Source organism: Melospiza georgiana, chromosome 9 (genome assembly GCF_028018845.1).
Source record: "Melospiza georgiana isolate bMelGeo1 chromosome 9, bMelGeo1.pri, whole genome shotgun sequence".
Taxonomy (NCBI): domain Eukaryota; kingdom Metazoa; phylum Chordata; class Aves; order Passeriformes; family Passerellidae; genus Melospiza; species Melospiza georgiana.
In genome coordinates this window covers 1,267,815-1,278,569 of record NC_080438.1, presented here as the reverse complement: position 1 = coordinate 1,278,569, position 10,755 = coordinate 1,267,815, and positions in this window count along the sequence as shown.

Genomic DNA, 10,755 nt, shown 5'->3' with positions numbered 1-10,755 from the left:
CATGTGGTGAGAAGCTGGACGTCTTTGCAGCCAAAGGATGGGACTGTTTTGTGGGGTGGGAACTTCCCACATTTTTTCATTTTTTTTTTCTTTTGTCCTGAAAGCACAGGTAGGACCTGGATTCATAGGGAAGAGCTGGCAGTGGCAGCCATGAATCACTGCTAACACAGGATCTTGCTCTTTGTGACCCTTGGACATGGAGCTTTCCAGTGAACCTCCAGGGCAGGTCTTGAGTGTGAGAACTCGTTGTGGTTGCTCTGTGAAGCCCTGCACAATCAGCTGTGTGAGCTGGTATCTCACAGCTGTGCCTCATCCTGAGCCACTGGTTTTCCACCCTCGTGAGCAAACACACTGCCTTGCTCCAAGCACAGCCTGAGCTCCCCATTGCTTTCCAGCTCAAGTGGCTGTCAGCTATGTAGGGCATGGATAACAGAGGGTGGGTGGGAACTGAGCCCTGGCCAGGGAAGGAGAAGGCTTGAGGTTGGTGTCAGAGCTGAAATCCTGTGGCTGGGTGACCTTTGCCTCTCCAGGAAGGGAAGGGAAGGGAGTGGGATGGAAGAGAACAACAAGGACTGGCATGTTCCTGTATGCAGGTGGATGTAATACAGCCAGGCTGTTTGGAAAGATCCAGGCTTAGTGGATGGCAGCTTGGATGTTGAAAGCCTTGGGAGCTGCCCAGCGTGGGGAGAGGAGACACATAGCTCTGAAGGGCTGGGTGAGAAGCAGGGAGCAGAAGCCCCTCTGAGGGTGCTGCAGCAGCATGGCCTCTCTGTCTGGCAGAGAAGAGACAAGAGGGACCTGGGTCTGGGTGGGTTTTGCTGAGAATGGGCAAATTCCAGAGCCAAGAGTGCCTCTAGAGTCAGGGAAGATTGTCAGCACTGCTTTGAAAGATGGAGCTGTGCTCAGAGGAGAAATCAAAAAGGGAACCGGGGGATGAGTTTAGGAATAACAGATGCTGAGTGTGTGTGCAGGACCCTCTTGGGTGAAGGAGAAGCTGCTAAAGACAAAGATGGAGGCACAGCTCCAGACTTGGCCTTCTGTGTGTTTCTATCTGTCTCAGCAGAAGCTTTGGTCAGCTCAGCTGGGCTTAGTGGGAGCCGTGTCCTTTGGAAGCTCCATGAGTCACCGTAGCAGCACATGGCAGGTGCAGAAATATTTCACATCTTTGTCATCTGAGCACGAGGTGCCTCATTCTTGGTGGGCCAGCAAAGGCCAAACTGGCTGTGATGGTTTGGGTAAGTCACTTCCAAGCAGCAGTGTGTGAGGGCTGCAGGGATGCTGCTCTGTCCCGGCTGGCCTGTAGAGCCCTGGGACGTGGGAGCGTGGCCTGAGGTGCCAGGGGTTTATTGATGGCCACTAACACCCCTCAGAGCAGAGCGTGGGCATGGAGGGCAGCTGTGGGGATGGAGGCAGCTGTGGGCATGGAGGGCAGCTGTGGGAAGGAGGGCAGCTGTGGGCATGGAGAGCAGCTGTGGGGATGGAGGCAGCTGTGGGCATGGAGGCAGCTGTGGGCATGGAGAGCAGCTGTGGGGATGGAGGCAGCTGTGGGCATGGAGAGCAGCTGTGGGCATGGGGGCCAGCTGTGGAGTTGGAGGGCAGCTGTGGGCATGGAGGCAGCTGTGGGCATGGAGAGCAGCTGTGGGGATGGAGGGCAGCTGTGGGCATGGGGAGCAGCTGTGGGCATGGAGGGCAGCTGTGGGCATGGAGGCAGCTGTGGGCATGGGGGCCCAACTGTGGGGATGGAGGGCATCTGTGGGGAAGGAGGGCAGCTGTGGGGATGGAGGGCAGCTGTGGGCATGGGGGCAGCTGTGGGCATGGAGGCAGCTGTGGGCATGGGGGCAGCTGTGGGCATGGGGGCAGCTGTGGGCATGGGGGGCAGCTGTGGGGATGGAGGGCATCTGTGGGGAAGGAGGGCAGCTGTGGGGATGGAGGGCAGCTGTGGGCATGGGGGCCAGCTGTGGGCATGGGGGCAGCTGTGGGCATGGAGGGCAGCTGTGGGCATGGGGCCCAGCTGTGGGCATGGAGGCAGCTGTGGGCACGGCTCCTCCTCTGGGCCCCGGGCTCGCTGCCAGGCGGTGGCAGAGGGCAAGGCCAGTGAAGTTTGGGAGAGGAGCCCACTGCAGGCACGTTGCCTCATGTTTGGGTTGGGAGCACTGGAATGAGGTCAGGGAAGCTGGGATGGCAGGAGCAGGGGCAGCTTGGGCCTGGCTCTGGGCACGGGCAGGGGCTCACATCTGCAGGTGTTTCTTACAGCCCCTGGTCAAGGATGTCCCTCTGGGGCAGGGACAGACAAAGCACTGATAACCTTGGCTCCCTGCAGGGCCACAAGGTGCCAGCCATTCTCCCGCTCTCCTTTCATGCCCTGAGCTGTGAGGGTTCTCTATCCAGGGTTTTATGTGCTGGCCTTGGGCACCTGAGGGAAGAGGTCTGTCCTCTCACCCAGACTGCTGCTCTAGGGTGAGGGGTCTCCAGGAGGGACAGTGTGTGGGGTCAGTGCAGACCCAAGTGCCCAGCCATGGGGACACCCATGCCTGAGCTCCCTGCTCTGCACGGGCTGGGAGCTCTGGCACACACCCTGTCCCACAGAGGGGCTTTGGGGGACCCCTCTGCCATATACAGGGGACCAGAAGCCCTGCTGGCACTGAAGCTTTGCCTTTCTGAGCCCCAGGCATGGGGCCAGTGAATCAGCCCAGCAGGCACCTCAGCCTCATGGGCACGAGTGGCTTCCTCCCACCCACGTGGGGATGGCCCGTGGCACTTCCATGCCCACCAAAGCCCTTCCCGTGCTCCCGGCGTCACGGGCACAGTGACCACGAGCAGGGCCAGCGAGGGAAGGGCATTCCTGCAGGATCTGCTGCTCCTCCACGGACACAGATGTTCTCTGTGCACTTTGGGAGCTCTGGCTCTGGCTTCTGCTCTCGTCTCTTTTCCCAAAGCCAAGGCCAACGCTGCTGGGGTGCAGAGCAGCAGATTGGCAGGGATATAGGGGAGCAGGGGGAGCGTAAAGCTGAGCTGGTGGGGGTAGGAGCTGGTGGTATGAAGGTGTCCTCTCCAACACCTCCTGGGCCCCTAGAAGCCCATGGGATCTTCAGGGATGTGTGGGCACTGACCATGGCAGAGTGATCTGCTGTCGGTATGCCAGGACAAACAGAGCATGTTGGAACAGGTTCCACAGAATCACAGAGTTGGAAGGAACCCTCAAGGATCATCAAAGCACAACTCCTGGCCCTGCACAGGACACCCCAGGAATCACACCAAGTGCCCGAGAGCATTGTCCAAACACTTCTGAAACTCTGGCAGGCACAACCACTTCCCTGGAGAGCCTGCTCCAATCCCCAACCACCCTCTGGGTGAAGAACCTTCTCCTAATATCCAACCCAAGCCCTGCTGGACACAGCTTCTTGCTGCTCCCTCAGGGTCTCTCGCTGGTCACCACAGAGGAGAGATTGGTGCTTCCCCTTGTGAGGAAGCTGCTGTGAGGTCTCCCCTCAGTCTCCTCTTGTCCAGGCTGACCAAGCAAAGTGACCTCCCTGCTCCTGGCATGGCTTCACCTCCAGGCCCTTCTCCATCAAACAGGACCCCAGGTGGGGCTGGGCAGGGCTGGTGGCGCTGGCACGGGTGCCATCCCCGGATGGGCTGCCCAGGGCACCCAGTGGCACGTGCTGCTGGTATGTGGTGACTGCTGGAGAAACCTGTCCCAGCACATCCCACTGGATCAATCACCTTCCCTGAATGTGGCTGCTCAGGCTGATGCTCCCTGCCCGACGAGCTGAGCTCAATCCATTCCCCAGGGACCTGTCAGCGGTGTCAGTTGTGACACAGGCTGCTGCCAGAGAGGGGTCATGTTTTTATCAGGCTTTGCTAATCCCTATTTTCTCTCCACCTTTTTCCCCTGCCCGTGCATCCCTCAGCGAGGTGCTCATCGGGGATTTGATTGCTGCAGGACAAAGGGCAGCTTTCCCAATGTTTATCAGAGCACTGCTCTGTGAGCCGTGGCTCCAACCATGGTGGCCTGGGCACCTCAGAGGCGCTGCTTGGAGCAGGACAGGCTGTCCTGGCCCTGGCCCGTGCCCACTTTGCCAGCAGTGCTGAATGCTGTGCAGGGGCTGCCTGGGCTGTGCAGGCCCTGCCTGGCTCTCCCTGCACAGTGCCCTGAGCCCTCAGGTCCATGGTTCAGCTCAGGAGAGGGCAGAGCAGGGCATTAGCGAGGGGGACACTCCAAGGTGGGTTCCAGTTCCAGCCATGGGGGTCAGCCAGGCTGCTTTCCCTGGAGCCAAAAGAACTGAAGACAACCAGTCCTCGGAGCCTCACTTTTGCCCAAGCTGGAGGCTCCCCCAGAAAGTTCTAAAGGGGTTTTCTGCCTGAGAGACTGAAACAGAAGGGTTTGCTTCCTTGCCTTGTCCCTGAGCACTTTTATGGCTACCACAAGCCCCTGCTTCCCCTTGAGGGCCCTGCTTGTCCCCTGGCCTGTCTTGGCAGGGCTGCTCTGAGGCCAGCAAGGAGACAGAGCAGCGTGGAGGGGTTGCAGGGCAGGGGAAGGTGTGTGGGCAGGGCAGGGTGCTCCAGTCAGGGCTGTGTGGAGAGATTGCTGTCCTTCTGCAGCAGCACGCTCAGTCAGGCCTTGGGGAAGCTCAGGGGCTGCTGGTGTGGCTGTGCCAGGTCCCAGTGCCAGCAGGGGCAACGTGCAGGGGGTGCAGTCACCGTGCCAAGGGCAGCGAGGGCACACACGTGCGGTGCCCGGGCATGGCACTGAAGGGTGGGATGGGCAGACAGAGGGGCAGCAGGACATGCTGGTCCTGCCCAAAGTGATGGAGCAGCCTGGCAGCGTGTGGCCGTGCTGGGAGTGCGCTGTGAGCAGGGCACTGGTGTGGCTGGGTGGCCCAAAGCCGGGACTGCCTTGCCCAGCCCCACGGGGCACAGAGGGCACGTGCCCGGTGGAATGGGACGTGTGTGCCCAAGGAGGTTTGTGTTTGGAAACACAGCAGGGCAGAACCTTGCCTTGATCACAGGGGCCAGGCTTAATTACAGTGTGAAGTGGAGATGGGTACAATCAGCTGGCATCTCAGGGAGGCTGGATGGAGCAGCTGCATCCCTGAAGGTGCTGGCTATGAGTTAGGGTCGAAGGTATGGACACACCCTTGTTTTTACCCACTGGATTTCTTTGTCATCTTCTGCGCTGTTCAAACCAGAACTAATAGCCAGAGCTGTTTTCCTGGCTGTGCCATGCAGGGCGTTTCCACGGTACTCCGTAGGTGCCAGTGCCAGCACAGGACAGAATCCCTTGATGTGTAGGAAAGCCCAGGTGAATCCCAAAAGTCTTTGACACCAATGGGAAAATGTCAGGCCCCAGCATCTGCCACCATTTGGTGAATGGGAACAGAAAGCCAGGAATTTCAGCATAACATTATTATAAAGCAGAACTTGTATGAAGTCCCACTTTGCTCACACTGCAGTAATCTGTCCTGAGCTTTGCAATCAGTGCCTGTGCAGCTCAGCTTAGTGCTGAGCTTTTCCTAAACCCAGCCTTAAGCTACTCTTATAAGCTCTTGTGGATGGACCAGAGCTGCCCAGGAAGCCTGGGGCCCTTCCCAGCCAGCCAACCCACCTGACACAGTGCAACTCACCTGGCCTGCTCCTGACTTCAAAAACTGTGCTTGGAAAGTTCTGTTTTAGGACATATTTTAAAATACATTTTTTGTTCTGGCTTGGACAGGTCTCCTCCCCAGTGCAGGTGCTCTGCAGAGGAATGCTGAAGGGTCAGGCTTGGGGCAGTTGTGGCTCCGCTCCCGTGGACAGCCCCGGAATGGTTTCCGGAGCGTGTGCCTGCTCACCCAGCTATCATTTGACTCACAGACATAAACAAAAAGCTCGCTGCTGAGGCCAGCAGGGCAACCTCTCAAATTGCTGGGCAGCTCTGGGTCACGTCACGAGTTTTCCTGCCAGGTTAATTCACTCCATGGGCTGGATTTCCTCCTCCAGCGGATGGATGTAGGAGGGCGCTTCCCTCAGCCTGGGCGCCTGGGCCAACCCGTGTGGTGGAGCTGCTGCTCTGATTGCTGCGCCCCTGCCCGGCTCTGCGGCCTCCTGCCACCCCACCACAGGCTGTGCCAGGCGAGTGGCAGCGCTGGGCACACCTGCCACTCACACTCTCACCCGTGCCCGTGGCAGCGTTGCCTGCAGGAGCCCTGGCAGCAGGCACAGCACCGTGGAGCCCAGGAACGTGGGGACAGATCCACCAGCCCCTCTCTGTCTGTCACCTCTGCAGGCACACGCCTCGCAGGATCCAGCGGGGCTCTCTCTACAGACACCACGGCACCAAAAGCCACCTGAGCCGAGGCCACAGGCTCTGGGAAGAGCTCCAGCACATACCAGGAGCATGCAAAGATCAACCGCAGCCTGCAGCTCACCTTGCTCACCTCCGGGCCAGATAAGAAGGAAGATGATGTGTCCCACCCTTGTGATGCTAGGCGTCTTTCAGGTTTTGACCCTAAGTTTTCTGACACGTGTCCTTTCAGACTGGCAGGAGTGCCTGGCAGGCTGGAGGCTTGGTCTGCCCTGCAGAGACAGTCTGGGGAAGCTGGGGTGGCAGGGACCTCATGCAGCTCAGCACAGAGAAGGGCAGGAGCAGCCCCCACACCAGCATGTGCCGGGCCACCCGGCGGGAAGGGAGCTTGGCAGAGAAAGCCACGAGGGGGCTGGCAGGGAGCAGGCCGGGCAGGAGCCAGGAACACACCTTGGCAGGGAGCAAGGCGGAGGGTGTCCTGGGAGCATTAGCTGAGGGCTGAGAGCAGGCACAGGGAGGATCTTTCCCCTGCACTCAGCGCTGCATGGCCACACGCAGCGGCCATGAGGGGTCACTGCCATGGAGGAACACGGGAGCATCTCCCCTGCGGGGCAAGGCCGGGCGCGCCGGGGCCTGCGCCGCCTGGGGGAGGCTCGGGGGGCGCGGGCAGGCCGGCACGGCTCCGAGGGCCGGCAGGAAGCGCTGCCATCGCCGGGAGCTGCGAGCAGCCGCGGCCCCGAGCGGGGGATCCAGCTCCGGGCCGGGCTGGGCCGCGCGGGGGAGCTGCGGCCCCGCCAGAGGGACCGGCGGGACGGGCCGAGATCGGGCACAGCGGGATCCAGCTCGGGCACACCGGGATCCAGCTCGGGCACACCGGGATCCAGCTCCGGCATCCCAGGATCCAGCTCCGGCATCCCCGGATCCAGCTCCCACATCTCGGGATCCAACTCCCAAATCCCGGGGATCCAGCTCCGGCATCCCAGGATCCAGCTCCAGCATCCCCGGATCCAGCTCCCACATCTCGGGATCCAACTCCCAAATCCCGGGGATCCAGCTCCGGCATCCCAGGATCCAGCTCCAGCATCCCCGGATCCAGCTCCCACATCTCGGGATCCAACTCCCAAATCCCGGGGATCCAGCTCCGGCATCCCAGGATCCAGCTCCAGCATCCCCGGATCCAGCTCCCACATCTCGGGATCCAACTCCCAAATCCCGGGGATCCAGCACCGGCATCCTGGGGATCCAGCTCGGGCATTCCAGGGATCCATCACCGGCATCCCTGGGGCTCCAGCTCGGGCATCCCAGGGATCCAGCTTGGTTATCCCAGGATCCAGGTCGGGCATCCCGGGATCCAGCACCAGCATCCCGGGGTCCAACTCCAGCATCCCAGGATCCAGCTCGGGCATCCCGGGATCCAGCTCCCACATCCCAGGATCCAGCTCCAGCATCCCAGGGCTCCAGCTCCCACATCCCAGGATCCAGCTCGGGCATCCCGGGGATCCAGCACCAGCATCCCGGGGTCCAACTCCAGCATCCCGGGGATCCAGCTCCCAAATCCCAGGATCCAGCTCCAGCATCCCGGGGATCCAGCTCCCAAATCCCAGGATCCAGCTCCCACATCTCAGGATCCAGCACCAGCATCCCGGGCTCCAGCTCCCACATCCCAGGGCTCCAGCTCCCAAATCCCAGGGCTCCAGCTCCCAAATCCCAGGGCTCCATCTCCCACATCCCAGGCTCCAGCTCCCACATCCCAGGATCCAGTCCCACATCCCAGGCTCCAGCTCCAGCATCCCAGGATCCAGCTCCAGCATCCCAGGATCCAGCTCCCAAATCCCAGGGCTCCATCTCCCACATCCCAGGATCCAGCTCGGGCATCCCAGGCTCCAGCTCCCACATCCCAGGATCCAGCTCCCACATCCCAGGATCCAGCACCGGCATCCCGGGCTCCAGCTCCCACACCCCGCGGGGTCCCACCCCGGGCACCCGCCCGCCCCCGGAGCCGCCCCCAGGGCGCCCGGCAGCCTCAGGTGTCCCAAGGGGCAGATGTGCCGCCCGTGCCGTCCGTCTGTCCTGCCGGTCTCAGCACGCTCCGGCACCCCAGGGAGGCACCGCCCCAGCCCTGGCCCGGCCCGACCCGCGGTGTCCCCTTGGTGCAGGGCCCCAGACCAGCACAGAGGGGCGAGGCACCAAGGACAGGCTTTCAGGGTTTTGCACTCACAGCTCCAGGCACAGCCATAGTCGCTGCCTGTCCTGAGACTTGAATTCCCTTTTGCCCAGACCTGGTGGTGTTTGTTCTTGTTGCACTTTGAAGAGCACTGTCTCCCTGCATCCTTGGGCAGCCCTGGCTCTGCTTGAGCCCAATAACAGAGTGGAGTCAGCTCTGGGGATACTGGGGCCTCCTGCTCTCATCAAAGTTTGGGCCAGTTTCCATCAGCAAGACAAAAAAGCCAGAACCACACCTTCTTGCTCTGCTGTCCTCAGCAATCTGTGGATTTGTCTTGTTTTTTTATTGAAGGAGGACTATTCAGACTCTAGAGACGATTGCTCTGAACCCAAAGTGCCTGTCAGTTTCTCTCCTTGCCCCCAAAGTACCGGATCAAATCCATCTTTAACCCAAACTAAACACCACCATAAGAAATGCTTTCTTCCCCTTCCAAAGAAAAGAAATCAGCAAGGTGTGTCAGTAACATGTGAAATCCCTCCTTTTAGTTTTGAAATAGCGTGGTCGATTTGTTTTCCTTCTGTTTTTCCAGCCTTTGGAAGCAATCATTGAGAAAAGGCCTCCCCAGTTTCAGGCGCTCTTTGCTGTGCAGCTCTGTGGGCTGGTGCCCCTGCCAGCCTGGCAGTGCCATGGCTGCTTGGGGCTCTGGTGCCCTGGGCTGGTGCCGCTGCCAGCCTGGCAGTGCCACGGCTGCTCGGGGCTCTGGGGCCCTGGGCTGGTGATGCTGCCAGCCTGGCAGTGCCATGGCTGCTCGGGGCTCTGGTGCCCTGGGCTGGTGCCGCTGCCAGCCTAGCAGTGCCATGGTTGCTCGGGGCTCTGGTGCCCTGGGCCAGCCGGGCACGGGCTGGGCCCAGGACAGGGGCTGTGCCGGCAGAGGAGGTCGCTGCCCTCGGGGAAGCTGAGCCATGGAAACACAGGCCTGTGCTCAAGGGACCCATTATCCCTGAGAGAGGCTGCTCGGGGGAGGCTTTTAGAGATGCCTTTGCCTCCCGCTGCTCTCCAGCTGCCGAAGGCTGGCTGTCCTTCTCCTGCCAGCCTCCCTGGTTGCTTCCCGCCCTGCTCTGCTGTGCTCAGCGCTGCCGCAGGGACCCACACGGCCCTGGCCCCCTCTCCTGGCTTCCCTTCCCAGGGAGGCCGGAGGAAAGGGAGGCACAGCGCCATCCCACACGAATCCTGAGGTCAGCATCGTCTGCCATCCCCTTGCCACAGCCGCTTCCTCTCCCACACGAGATGTTTTCTTTGTGTCTGGCAGCTCCATCCCTGCGGAGCTGCCGTGGGAGAGAGGGGTGGAATGGAGCAGCTGGAGTCCCCCTAAGGAGGGTGTCTGCTCCCAGGGCTGCAGGCACCAGATTTGGGGTGGTTTTGAGGCCCTGCATTAGGGACTGGGGGCGCTTGGCCTGTGCCTTGCTTCAGCAAGAGCTCGCACGGCCTCCCGTGCCACTTGCTGTGCGTGTGACTTCTGTGGGCATGTGTGGAGGAAATGTGAGTCTGTGCCAGGCCTGGGCCACGGTGCTGGTGCGTTTGTAAGGGCACCTGGGGTTCCCTCCTGTGTGGGCGAGGCCCAGCCTTGTCACGGCGGTGCAGAGACGCTGTGCCTGCGCGCTCCCCGGGAACAGCGTGTCCAGAACACTTCCTTTTGGCAGGAGGTGCACAGGGATACAGGACTGCCAGAGCACAGCCTGAATTTCACTGAGCACACGGAGGTCCACACTCGTGGCTGGGAGCCTTTCTTGGAACATGCTGCTTGTGTGACCCCAGCGTGGGCAGTGCGACTCAGTGAGAGCCGTGCCATCGGGACCATTTCCCTGCCATCCAAAGGATGGATGGAGGGTGAGAGCCGGGCTGTTCCTGGAGCTGGAAAAGGAGCCAGACAGGCAGTCAGGATGGCTCTCCGTCCGCCCCAGCTCCCTGGCACACGGCAGGGATGGGCTGCTCAGGCTCGCCGGGCGCCGAGCGGCAGCGCAGCCCTTTGGGGAGGCGGGCGGCGGCTCCCCGAGCACCCCGCATGCCGGGGCTCCCCGCAGCCCGCTCCGGGCGGGCGATGCAGGTGGGAAGCGCCGGCAGGGGCTCGTCCCGCCGCCCAAGGGGAGAGGAGCGGAGGAGGAGCGGAGGGCGGGAGGCGGAGCGGGAGGGAGGGAAGGAGGAGGAGCGGGGCGGGAGCCCGGGCCGCCCCCGCCGCTCCGCACCTGAGCGAGCAGCGGCGGCTCCGCGCCGGCCCCGGCCCCGGCCCCGGCCCCTCCGACGCCCGCCC